General features: G+C 47.5%; 1 protein-coding gene across 4 annotated transcripts in view; it reads left to right on the forward strand.

Moving 5' to 3' along the window:
• Positions 1 to 306: 306 nt before the first annotated feature.
• Positions 307 to 12880, forward strand: part of PLA2G7 (phospholipase A2 group VII) — a 46900-nt gene continuing 34326 nt past the window's right edge. The window contains exons 1-2 of one of the 4 annotated variants that reach the window (XM_041764438.1): positions 307 to 571; positions 12203 to 12246. The gene's annotated coding sequence lies outside the window, so the exon portion shown is untranslated. Of the gene's footprint in view, positions 572 to 1311; positions 1716 to 12202; positions 12247 to 12880 lie in introns of those variants that run through there. The other 3 variants (XM_041764424.1, XM_041764415.1, XM_041764430.1) reach the window with 3 other exon arrangements.

Below are 12880 nucleotides of genomic sequence, written 5' to 3' on the forward strand. Positions count from 1 at the left end.
AAATGAAACTGAGGGCGGCCGGCGGGCCTCGGGAGCCCAGTGGGTCTAACCAGCGCGCGGGCTGCGCAGGTGAGGGGTGGATGGACACGGCGATTCACGGGGCAGATGAAAGCGAGTAACTGGAAGCGGGCGGGAGGAACAAGGTTGGCCTGCTGCCCAGCCGGGCAGGGCGCAGGGCGCAGGGCGCAGGGCGCGGATCTGACCGGACCCAGCCTGAGCACAGCACCCTCCGGGCACGTGGGGGTCCACCCCCCACCCGGGGCGTGTTCAGTCCACCGGAGGCCGCGGGTGGCGGGACCCCGGGCCTTGGGCAGCCGAGGGTGCTGGGTGCGCCTGGGCGCGCCGGCCTCCCAAGGGGGAGGCGGGTGGCCACACGCTCCTCCCCGTCCCTCCTCCGGGTCCCTCCTCCCGCAGCGCGGGGGAGGGCCCAGCGGGCGCGCAGCCCACCCACCCCGCGCCCCGGGGACTGCGGCCGGCAGAGGTCCGCGGCGCCGGCGGCGACCAGCAGTCGGGCTCCGCGCGCTCCGGCCGGGGACCCTGGTTCCGGCGAGCAGCTCAGCGCGGCGCCCGGGTGAGGAGCGAGCGCGGGACCCGGCGGGAGGCCGATGGGTGCGGGCGCGCTGGGCGCTGGGGGAGGGCGATCCCCGAGCGGCCGCGGCCACCGGCTCGGGGAGACTGGGGGGGCCTGGGGGGGCCTGGGGGAGGCTGCGGGGAGCCTGGGGGGAGTCTGCGGGGCCCGACCCGGAGCTGCGGGGAGCCTGCGGGGGAGCCTGGGGGAGCCTGCGGGGAGCCTGGGGGAGCCTGGGGGGAGTCTGCGGGGCCCGACCCGGAGCTGCGGGGAGCCTGCGGGGGAGCCTGGAGGGAGCCTGAGGGGCCCGACCCGGAGCTGTGGGGAGCCTGCGGGGGAGCCTGGGGGAGCCTGGGGGGAGCCTGGGGGGAGTCCGCGGTGCGGGGCCCAACCCGGAGCTGCGGGGAGCCTGCGGGGGAGCCTGGAGGGAGCCTGAGGGGCCCGACCCGGAGCTGTGGGGAGCCTGCGGGGGAGTCTGCGGTGCGGGGCCCGACCAGGAGCTGCGGGGAGCCTGAGGGGCCCGACCCGGAGCTGTGGGGAGCCTGCGGGGGAGCCTGCGGGGGAGTCCGCGGTGCGGGGCCCGACCAGGAGCTGCGGGGAGCCTGCGGGGGAGCCTGGAGGGAGCCTGAGGGGCCCGACCCGGAGCTGTGGGGAGCCTGCGGGGGAGCCTGGGGGAGCCTGGGGGGAGCCTGGGGGGAGTCCGCGGTGCGGGGCCCAACCCGGAGCTGCGGGGAGCCTGCGGGGGAGCCTGCGGGGCCCGACCTGGAGCAGCGCCTGCGGGGGCGGGGGGCCGGCTCGCTGTCCCTGCCCACTCGCGACAGCGCTGGGACCTCGGCGGGGAGGGTAACAGGATTCGAACCCACTTCTCTCGGGCGTTTGCCCCGGAGGCGGCAACTCTCACCTACGAATTCAGCGCAGAGAGGGAATCAGGCCAGGGGCACGGGGAACGCGGGGAGACTTCTTATCCCAAGCCTCCGCGGGGACCAGACAGAGGAACCACCCCCCTTGCGGAGGAGCCCGAGCCCAGTTCGGAGCCGCGGTCGGTCGTCCCCGGGATGGAGCGAAACCGAGCCTGCCTCGGCCCTGCTCGCTCGCCCGCACCTCCCAGAGCTCTCCCACCGCCGGTCCGACGGGATCACAACCCCAAGTAAGGGGAAGCCTGCTTACAAAAAAAGTCAAAGAAAAACTGGCTGCAGAGATCTTTGCCTTCCCCATCACACTCCGGAGCTCCTCGTAGAACTTTCTAGCTTGCAGAAAGGTCGGGCTGGCAATCAGGTCTGTGGTTCTTGCGGTTGCTGCAGAGGTGATGAGGAAGGAGGGACAGGTGTGCGGGGCTCGCCGAGGTTTGAAGGACACACGAGCTCAGGTTTAGGAGACATTTGCAGTAACAAATCAGTCTTGCGCAAATTACCTTTGACCCAAGTGAGGATCCTCAGCTGGGAGACTGGTTTGCTGCTGCTGCGTAGGAGCAGGAAAATGTATCCCTTAAAGTGTTGAAGATCCCAAAAGGCTCCGGACCACATCTTGGGCTACCATTCAACTCAGGGACCAAGGCATTAAGTATTGGCCACCACAAGGCACCGGGGAGCCCCTAGCACCCCAGCGGATTTCCTCACAGAGGGAATTCTGGTGATCCCCTAGAAGCGGGTGAGAGAACCTACCTCCTAGGCATTTTCCAGCTAGCACTCACTGTGCATGTCCCTTCCCCAGACATTCGCCCAGGACTTGTTGCTGTGGATGCCACTAGTGATGCTCTCTCCTGGAATGGGTCCCTTTGTACTCAGGGCTGACACCATGAGTTGTGAGGGATATAAATCTGGTTCGGCCACTCATTTAACAGTTGAGAAACCCCTTCTGAGGTGTGGAAGGGCTTTCCCAGTGCCCCAAGGCTTTCTGGGGAAACAGACCCCTGGGCAGTTGGCTCCTCATTTCCTAACCCTTGTGTGTCTGTGTCTTTGAACTTAAGTAGTGAGGAATATGCATTCCCTACCAAGTGAGGTTTTCGACCTCAGACAGTTAACCATCCTGTTTGAGACTCTCATCACAGAGCATTAAGGAGAACTCCAACTAGGTACCCTAGCAGCAGAAGTGGGACCCCTTAGGAATGTCACCTGGAGTTTAGGAATCTGCCTATTCATTCCAGTGACACCCCAGGAAATGGATATTTCCTGGAAAGGAAGGTGATCATCAGGCTATTGACACTTTGATTCATCTTAAGGCTGATTTTGTTTTTTCAAGACCCATAATTGGCTAGACTGACCTCTTGAGACATTGAGAAATTACCATGAAAGTGAAGAATTGAAGAGAAAGTATTCAGCGAAGAGCACCTGAAAGGGAACATCTAATTGTAAAATCACGTTGTCCCAGAATTTTGAGGAATCTTTGTAGTTTGAAGGAATGGGCAACAGGTCCTTACTGCCTCTTTCTGTGAAGCCAGGCACGTGTTATGTGCCTTCACTGTCACTTTGCTCCATTTTACAGGTATGACTCATAACACTCTAATAGAAACAGTCTAATATATATAGGCTTGTAGTTAAAAAAAAAAAAAAAACAACTCAGCAATTGAGCAAGAAAAAGCCTGTTATTAAGAATCAATACTGATTGGATTAAGTGGGCTACTTGATCCTTAATACAGGTTTTGTTCATGCCTTCATTGACTTATTGAGCACCTACTATGTGCCTGACAGAGCAGTGGGTAAAACAGATCTGGTCTCTATTTTTATGGAGTTTACATTTCAGAATCAAGGGATGAACAAGGCAAATTCAGATAGTATTGGATGTTTTGAAGAAAAGGAATCAGAGTGCTGTGTGTGGTAGAGTACTATAGTGTGTGTGTGTGTGTGTGTGTGTGTGTGTGTGTGTGAGAGAGAGAGAGAGAGAGAAAGAGAGAGGGAAAGAGAGGTGGACAGGTGGGAGGGGCCCCAGCTTCTTAGATTGCTTTTTTTAAGATTTTATTTGAGAGAGAGAGAGCGAGCATGCAAGAGAGCAAGAGCAAGTGGGTGAAGGAGCAGAGGGAAAGGGACAAGAGACTCTGAACTGAGCCCTGTAGCACCCCAGCGGATTTCCTCACAGAGGGAATTCTGGTGATCCCCTAGAAGCGGGTGAGAGAACCTACCTCCTAGGCATTTTCCTCCTCATTTCCTCTAATGAGGACTCAATCCCATGACCCCAAGATCAGGACCTGAACAGAAACCAGGAGTCAGACGCTTTAACCAACTGAGCCACCCAGGTACCCCCCCCCCCTTAGATTGGATTTTAAAGAGAGATTTTTTTTCTTAAAGATTTTATTTATTTATTTGAGAGAGAGAGAGAGAGAGAGAACAAGAGTGGGGGTGGGGGACAGCAGGGCCAGAGGGAGAGGGAGAAGCAGGATCCTACTGAGCAGAGAGAGAGCCTGATGCTGGGCTTGATTCCAGGACCCTGAGATCAAGACCTGAGTCAAAGGCAGACGCTTAACTGACTAAGCCACCCAGGTACCCCCTAAGGAGAGATTTTTCTAAGATGACCTTGAGATGAGCCCCCAGAATATCGACAGATTGTTCTGGTACAGGGAACCACAATCAGATGGTCCTGTCAACAAGCTCAATGTGTTCCAGGCATAGTTGGAGGGCAGTGTGGCTGGGGGAGTGAGGTTGAAGGCCAGTGGCCAGGTCATGCAGAGCCTCGTAGGCTGAGGTATGCCATCTGAACTTCAAGTGGAGTGGGAAGCCAAAAGCACAGGCGTAATGTGATAGATTTATATTTTTTCAGAGGTTACTCTGGGTGCAGTGTGAAGAATGGATCATAGGAGAAGAAGAGCGATAAGGAGACTTGCTCCAGGTTGATTATGGTGACTTAGCAAACCGTGGTAGCAGTAGGTGGGCAGGAGCTGTTTGGGGAGGTAGAGTGGGAAGTCCCTTTATGTTTCTTTCTCAGATTTCCCATCTGAGAATGGTGAGAATGACACCATCCACTTATCTTATAAAAATAAATAAGCTAGTGATTATGCTCTTGAGGGTAAAGACCTTATTACTTGCTAATAGTGTGTTATTTTGAATTTCCTGTGCTTTATTTTCAAAAATTTTATAGTGAACTTAATTCTTTTTTAAAAAAGATTTTTATTTATTTATTCATGAGAGACAGAGAGAGAGAGAGAGGGAGAAACACAGGCAGAGGGAGCAGCAGGCCGCCAGTGGGGAGCCTAATTCAGAACTCGATCCCAGGACCCCGGGATCATGACCTGAGCCAAAGGCAGATGCTCAACCACTGAGCCACCCAGGTGCCCCTAAACTTAATTCTTTTTACTTATTCTATTCTTTATAATAAATTATGTTTATCATACATAAAAAATTTTTTGATCTGTTCAGAAGATTGGGAATCTTAACCCAGAGTTACCAGTGAAACATACCATCATAGAATGAAGAGGAAATAATGCTAAACTAATAGCTGGCTTACTTTTGGGAATTGAATGCCATTAGGGTAGAATTCAAAATAAATTATCTGAATCTGGGAATGGTAAAAGAAAGTTCAAAAGAAAGGTAGCAGATTTGCCTTTGTCCTGGGTATGTCTGTGTGCAGATATCTGAGTGCAAAAGATCTGTTGATAATTGAAAATCTATACATGCAGCAGAATTTCTGGGAGGGCTGTGAACCAGAGTTGAATAGGATTGTTTCCCTTAGTGAAGCATTCTTTCTCACAGGGGACTCTTAAACCTTCTTGACCTTGATCACTGATGAAATTTTAGAGGGTCAGGCAAGAGTTTTGAAGCTGTTTACCAACTACGGTAGGGATGACCTTCTCGGGGACAAGACACTATCTACCACAATGAGGCAACCCTATTTCTCTTTCCTGCCCCATTTTGACATGCAGCTTGTCATGCTGTTTGGAAGAAAATAGAGGTCCTTCCTCATTTATGTTGTGTGCAGTGGAGGATTCTGCTCTTGGTGACTTAATGGCCTCCTGGTTATCCTCACTCGCCAGACCCCATTAATGACTGATGGGCCAGAGCATCCGATTTCAGCTCGAAGTGGCCAGTCTGGTGATTCAAATTGCAGACAAAATAATGACAGGGTTTGAGGGATCTGTGTAGTCCCTTAGGGTTGAGAGTGGTTGGGCATCTTCAAAGGCAGAGGTTTCTTGTAGCAGCAACTAATTATTCTGTTTAACTTAGCTAATACTTTGAAACGTTGAATTAGTGCCATCCTTTAAAAATCAGTGGGTTTTACATAGAAATATGGTTTTCCAGCTTTTCTTACAAACAAAACAAAATAAAATAGATCTAGTAACATGGAGCTCTCAACCATAGATGGCAGCATCAACTGGAACAGGGTGGTGGCGTTCCTTTTCAGATGGTCTCCTTTGCCACGGTCTCCACCAGTGGTTTTTCTATCTTGTGTGTCTTGTTTAGCTCACTTGATTTAGCTGGCTGGCTTCTGACTTTAAACCTCAGGTTTAGAGCTTCTAGTCCTGCCTGTCCATTCCCCTTCTACCCTTATCTAATGGAGCAACCTCTTCATCAGTATCCTTGCTGGGAGTCCGCAGGCCTGCACTTAAACTGCTCCTCGGATAGAATATAGTAATTGTTGAAAAGCTCCTGCTGTGGAGTTCTGTAGTCGAGGTTCCCTTATGTGCCCTTTTCCCGTAGCACCATATCGGTCATGTGCCATGTGGGTCTTCCCCAGAGTAAACATCCCTGGTTCCTTGAACAGCTCCTCATATGACTTGTTGCCTTGTTCCCTCATCAGTCTGGTTACTGTTCAGTGGGTGTCCTTTTGAATAAGCTTTCCATTGTTCAAACCCTTAAAACCTGACCAGTTCAGTGAGCTGTGGTTCAACTGGTATGGAATATTACCGGGATGCTTCCAGGATGGCAGCAAACTGTCCAGGGACCTTAGATGACTTTTAACATTTATGGCCTTAAAGCTCAATAGGACACCAAACATTTGGAAGCTGGATGCAGATGAGTTTCCATTTCCAAAAGGGGAGCAGAATCAATTAGTTTTATTTTATTTGCAGCTGTTAAGTACTTATCAATGCCTGTTTTATTCAGTTACTCCCACAATAAGGAACTGCTTCTTAGTTTACTTTTTTGACCATATCTCTTTTCTTGGATTGTGAAATGATTACACAAGAGTTGTATCTACTGTGCATGAGATAAGAGGCTTTACACACTTTTGCAGAAGTCACTTGAGAGTTCTACATTTGAGAAAATGTTCAGATGAAGTTTTGATTCTCTTAGCTAATCTGGTAGGGAGAAAATAATATTAATAGAGCAGGTACTAGCTCTTCTCTTTCCACGTTTCAGTATCAGCAAGTATGAGGCAAGAACTTTTTGCTGATGCTTTTTATTTATTTATTTTTAAAGATTTTATTTACTTAACTGAGAAAGGGAAAGCAAGAGACAGAGCACAAGCAGAGGATGAGAAGGAGGAAGAGGAGAAAGAGGGGGAAAAGGAGGGGGAGGGGGAGAAGCAGACTCCCAGCTGAGCAGGGAGCCCAACGCAGGGCTCGATCCTGGATCCCAAGGATCACGAACTGAGCCGAAGGCAGATGCTTAGCTGACTGAGCCACCCAGGCAACCCTTGCTGATACTTTTGAAAAGGAGTCCTAGATCGTAGAAGAAGATGGAACCTTGGAGTTGACCTACAGCCATGCACCCATCCTTTTTTCTAGCACCCCTGGCAGGGGACCACTTAGTAGTCCTTGAACCCTTCTCATGACAAAGGACCCTCTCCACACCGTAAGGTATACATCACAAACAATGTGATAATTAAAAAGGTCCTCTGTAATGGGGGCATCCACCTCCCTATAGCTGGTTTCAGGATGAAATAAATATTTCTTCCGTATTAAACAAGGATATAGTTTCTCCAGTCTTCCTTTAGACCAGAATTCCTCAGCCTTAGCACTGCTGAGCTTCTAGGCCAGACATTTATGTTGTAGTGTCTGTCTTGTACACTGTAGGATGTTTAGCAGCATCCCTGGCCACAGCCCACCAGATGCCAGGCCAGTAGCAGTCCCCTCCCTGGTGTGACAACCAAAAATGTCTCCAGACATTGCCAAATGTCTTTGGGGTGTCCCAACTGAGATTCACTGCTCTGGGATGAAGTTTAGCTACTTTCAGAATGAAGTAAACACTGTTTCCTTATCAAATAAGATATAGTTGCTTAATGATACTGCTTGTAGAAAAATGCATGAAGTCATTTACCTCTAGTTATTAACAAGTTTCACTAGATCCAGAGCAGAAAAAGGAATGGGTACGTAAAGTTACAAAGATTTGGACTTTCAAAACTATATCTTTTGATAATTTTTGAATATTTTAAACATGAATATGTAACACTAATATAGAAGAACAACAAAATATATTACAACTTAAAAAAGAAGTAACATATAGCTTAGAAATCATGGCTGGAAAATTGACAGTCTCTTGCCTTCATCCTGTTGTAAAATATTCAGAACAGAAGATTTTATCTTCTTCCTCAATCATTCACTTTGGTATTGAGTCAATTTTGAGATATTCAACTCATTTTCTTTTTACTGTAGTTGAAAGTGAATCAGCCATTATTTGTTTTCTGCCTTCATTCTGTAACTTTTTGTGCTCTTAGTTTTCTAATTCTGCTGTAATGATTTATCACAAATTTGTTGGTTTATTTTTTATTTTTATTTTTTAATTTTTTAAAAAGATTTTATTTATTTCAGAGAGAGAGAGAGAGAAAGTGTAAGTGAGCATGAGAGAGAGAGCCAGAGGGAGAAGCAGACTCCCCACTGAGCAGAGAGCCCCAGGTAGGACTTGATCGCAGGACTCAGGAATCATGACCAGAGCTAAAGGCAGCCACTTAAGTGACTGAACCACCCATGTGCCCCTATTGGTTTATTTTATTTTTTTTAAGATTTGTTTATTTTATATATAGAGAGAACAGTGGGAGAGGCTGAGGGAGAGGAAGAGAAAGAATCCTCAAGCCAACTCCTTGCTGAGCCTGGAACCCAACATGAAGTTGGGATGATAGTCAAAATCAAGAGTGAGATGCCTAAATGCCACCTAATTCAGGCACCCCGCAAATTTATTGGTGTAAAGCAACACAACTTTATTATCTTACAGTTCCATAGGTCAGAAGTCTAACATGACCTCACTAGGATAAAATCAAGGTGTCTTTAGAGTTGCATTCTTTTCTGGAGGCTTTAGGGGAGAATCTGTCTCCTTACCTTTTCTAGACTCTAGAGGACACCCGTATTCCTTGGCTCATGGCCCCCTTCCTCAATCTTCAAAGCCACCAATTGTGGGTTGAGTTCTCACGTCTCATTACTCTGACTTCCTCTTCTGCCACCCTATTCTGCTTTATTTTTTTTAAGATTGTGTTTATTCATTTATTCATGAGACACACACACACACACACACACACACACACACACACGGAGAGAGAGAGAGAGAGACAGAGAGAGAGAGAGAGAGAGGCAGAGACACAGGCAGAGGGAGAAGCAGGCCCCATTCAGGGAGCCCGACGTGGGACTCGATTCTGAGATTCCAGGATCACACCCTGGGCCAAAGGCAGGCGCCAAACTGCTGAGCCACCTGGGGCTGCCCCTGCTTCTTTATTTTTTGTAATTCCAAAATGCCATTTCATTCTCTTAACTATGAAATAGAAAGTTGAAGAGATGAAACATTTCTAGATTAAGTATTCCCAGCTGATTAAATATTTCTGGCAAAGCCATGCCATCTATATTGGAAATGCCCTACATACAAGATTGTTAATTTGTAATTGTCTAAGATCTATTTGTTCAAAGGAGAAAATGTCAAAGTTCCCATTATAGCATGTTTGCTTACTCACTGAAGGGCAGCAAGAGCTCTCAGAGGCACATGCTACCTGTCCATCTGGCTATGCAGGTAAATCCTCCTGGGAACACCAGAAAGAATGCTCCAGTTTCTATAAAGGGCCCAGCATCTTTTTATTTTTTTATTTTTATTTTTTAGTAATCTCGACGCCCAATATGGGGCTTAGACTCACAACCCTGAGATCAAGAGTCACATGTTTTAGTAACTGAGGAAGTTAGAGATCCCCATGGGGAGTCCAGTGTCTTCTTAGCGTATATTGGCAACATGAGATGGCAGGGGTGCTGGGCACTTTATGGGGAGCCAGATCCCCATAAAGTGCCCAGTGTCTTCTTAGCATATATTGGCAACATGAGATGGCAGGGGTGCTGGACGCAGAAAAATGTTCCACGCTACGGCAGTCAGGGGCAGGTCCACATGTCACAGGGGTAAGGGGCTTAGCTCTCTGAATATGATGGAGGAAATGTATGCCACCAGTTTTGCTGTGAATTCATAAGCTGAGCAGTTTTAACAATGGTGGTGATGATAATGGCCAGCAAAGGTGCAGAAGGCCCAATCCACTAGTTCCTCCATCAGATCTGCCACCGCATCCCACTTCCCTAACCCCAACTGACCTTTGGGGTAGGTGGTCTCTGGCCACCTCAGCAAGCACAGGTGCATGCTGGTGATGGAGCTGAAGGAGTCACAGGCCAGGAACACCCCTAGGATTCAGCTCTATCTTGTCAGGCACATCCATACCTACTGCACTGGCCACCCTGCCTGTGCATCGCAGGGCTTCACAGAAGCACTCAGAGAACATGGGGGGAAGGGATTGCAGGGGACTGGAGTGTCCACCACACCCAACCCTAGGCTCCTGGCCATAGCTTGGCCCTGCACCCGAGGACCGCACAAGACACACCTGGTCTCATGTCATAGGACCTTCTGTGGCCACTCTCCCTCTTCCACTTTTAAAGACCCTAATGATTATATTGTGCCCTTCTGGATAATCCAGGCTAATCTGTGTTCAAGTCAACTGATTAGCTACCTTAGTTCCATCTATAACCTTGATTCCCCTTTGGTGTGTGATGTTCTGGGGATTAAGATGTAGAGATTTGGAGAGTAGAGGAGTATCATTATTCCAGCGGCCATATACTCCCATTCCAAAAGTTTATCAGAAAGAATTTGAGGAAGAGAGTCCTGGTACTTGTGAAGGAGCCATTTCTCTTCTCTTTAGCAGGAACAGGAGACATAACTCACAGGCCCTAATCCCTCGTCAGGATTAGGATTTACACAGATCTACTCATCAGCTCTTAACAGAAATTCTGGACTCGAGTGGACATTTTGCATTTTTTGGTTTGTCTTTCATTTCAGAAAAGGAAATATTGCCTGATGAGAATTTACTAGTGATGGACTGGAACAGAGAGTTAGCAGAGCTCGGGTGTGATATAGAAATCTCAGCTGGGATTTAAAGATTTTATTTATTTATTCACCAGAGACACAGAGAGAGAGAGACAGAGGCGGAGGGAGAAGCAGGCCCCATGCAGGGAGCCCGATGTGAGACTTGATCCGGGTCTCCAGGATCACGCCCTGGGCTGAAGGTGGCGCTAAACCGCTGAGCCACCTGGGCTGCCCTCAGCTGGGATTTAAAGAGCAAGTAGGAAACTGTGGCTTGAGGGATAGACATTAAGTACACAGAAGAAAAGACTTTAAAAAAAAAAAAATCACCTCTACACCCAACCTGGGGCTGGAACTCACAACCCTGAGTCAATTGACTGAGCCAGCCAGGAGCCCCCAGAAGGTACCAGCATTTAAATAGATTTAAGTAGAATGTGTTCTCTGAGCACTCTAAAGCTCTTGTCTATCTGCTGGGATGATATTTTATCTAGTGGTCAAGGAATCAAAATAGAAGAAAATGCTTCTCAGGTTTTATAATTTTAAAATTATTGATTTTTTAAAGTAAATCTTCTCATGGATAAAAGAGAAAAACAGGAAGCATCTGCCTTTGGCTCAGGGTGTGATCCCAGTTTAGGGATTGAGTCCTGCATCAGGATTCCTCTGAGGAGCCTGCTTCTTCCTATGCCTATGTCTCTGTCTCTCTCTGTGTCTCTCATGAATAAATAAATAAAATCTTTTTAAAAATTACCTTTCATTTCTAAATACAAACTCTTTAAGAAAGATCAACTTTGTAAATGTTATCTCTTCTATATATTTTGGGTCTTGTCCTTATTGTTGTCCCCCACATACACATTTCTTCTTCTTCCTATCTTATATATCTGAGATCATGGCTAATCCTCTATATTCTCTCCGTAACATTTTACTTAATATTAAACGGAAGTACTTTTCATGGTCATATGAACTGTACTAAAAATTCTTTCAAGATTATTTACTAGTAGTAAAGCATAGTAAAGCAGTATGTTTGGTTGCAAAAGAAAATGTGAAACATTATGGGAAAACCACCATAATTCTACAACCCTTATTATATTAATAGTCTTTTAGGGTGAATTTTTACACAGCAAAATCTTAGGATCTTTTTTCAATTAGAATTGCATTGTAAATGGTTTCCTAAGTTATCACGAATCGTTTTGTAAATATCATGTTACTAACTGAATAAAATCCCATTGATGACATTATGGTTTGAGGTTCTGTAGGGCTTCCCTTTGTGTATGTTGGCTCTCATAAATAGAATTGGAATGAACGCCATAGTGCATTGTATTCTGAGAGCTTTTCTTCCCTGTGAATTTTTGTGTGTGCTGATCTCAGAAATGAACAGGTCAATGGACAGGGTGTGGACAATTTAAGGCTTGCCATATTGCCTTCCAAAAGTCACGGTACCTATTTATATCCCCACCAGAACTGCTGACTGTGCTTTGATAAGTTTCAGGAGTTAAATAATAGGTAAGTCCCATGTTTCCCAGCTTTTTGTTTACCAATTACTGCTCTGTCTGGCCAGGTCCATCTTTCTCCTTGAAAATTTTGTATTGGCTGGTGGTGTCAGTCATGATCCTTCAAAGATTATATTTAGTAACATTGCAGCATCAAATGTTTCAGGGTCATCACCTTGGATTCTCCAGCTGTAAATATCCAAAGTCAGTAGTATCCTTTTCAGGGACAGCCCCGGTGGTGCAGCAGTTTAGCGCCACCTGCAGCCCGGGGTCTGATCCTGGAGACCTGGGATCGAGTCCCACGTCAGGCTCCCTGCATGGAGCCTGATTCTCCCTCTGCCTGTGTCTCTGCCTCTCTCTCTCTCTCTCTCTCTCTCTCTTTCTCTCTCTCTCTCTCTTTGTGTCTCTCATGAATGAATAAATAAAATCTTTAAAAAATATATTATCCTTTTCAGCATCCTGAAAAGTTTGCAAACATAAATATAGATTTAGCTAACTCACATCCCATGGTTGAGAAGAAGGTCCTTTTCTGTAGAAAGAGAACCACGAAAGTTAACAGACTTCTTATGAATTATCCCTCTTTGTTTGGATTCAGAGGCTTCCCTTAGTCATCCTCTCAGATATCTCAGTGGCCATCAGAAGGTAAA

Source organism: Vulpes lagopus, chromosome 1, assembly GCF_018345385.1.
Source record: "Vulpes lagopus strain Blue_001 chromosome 1, ASM1834538v1, whole genome shotgun sequence".
NCBI lineage: Eukaryota > Metazoa > Chordata > Mammalia > Carnivora > Canidae > Vulpes > Vulpes lagopus.